A 418-nucleotide genomic window follows, 5' to 3' on the forward strand; every position below is an offset into this window, starting at 1 on the left:
ATATAAAAATTAATAGTTTTTATTTCTGACATTTCTAGATTTAATACTGTATTACGTTTTGGTAAAGGTTGGAACATTAAGTATTAAAAGATGTAATATGTATTAAGATAAATATAATATTGTTATTAGTCATGGTGTTAAATATACATACAAATGTTTATGAATATTTACAAGGTGTTCATAGTAATTGTCCGAAAATTCACCGGTCTCTAAATGGAGTAGTCTTAAAAAGAATTAATATATGCTCTAATCCCATTTGTTTTTAAAATATGTTTTAAAAACAAATATACCTAATATCTTTTTAACAAAACTCCAAATCTTTTGTAGAGTTTAACCTAAATTAGTAATGAACAGTACAAAAGATACATGTACAGTCTACAATATTTAAAATATTTAGCGGTAGAATGAGTTGGAGTAT

General features: G+C 23.7%; 1 protein-coding gene across 2 annotated transcripts in view; it reads left to right on the plus strand.

The window, feature by feature from the left end:
• Positions 1-168, plus strand: part of LOC108915614 (programmed cell death protein 10) — a 14,535-nt gene extending 14,367 nt beyond the window's left edge. For both annotated transcript variants that reach the window (XM_023456537.1, XM_023456536.1), the window contains exon 6: positions 9-168. The gene's annotated coding sequence lies outside the window, so the exon portion shown is untranslated. The remainder of the gene's footprint in view (positions 1-8) is intronic.
• The last annotated feature ends 250 nt before the right edge of the window (positions 169-418 follow it).

This window comes from Anoplophora glabripennis, unplaced genomic scaffold (assembly GCF_000390285.2).
Source record: "Anoplophora glabripennis isolate ALB-LARVAE unplaced genomic scaffold, Agla_2.0 scaffold1735, whole genome shotgun sequence".
NCBI classification, from domain to species: Eukaryota; Metazoa; Arthropoda; class Insecta; order Coleoptera; family Cerambycidae; genus Anoplophora; species Anoplophora glabripennis.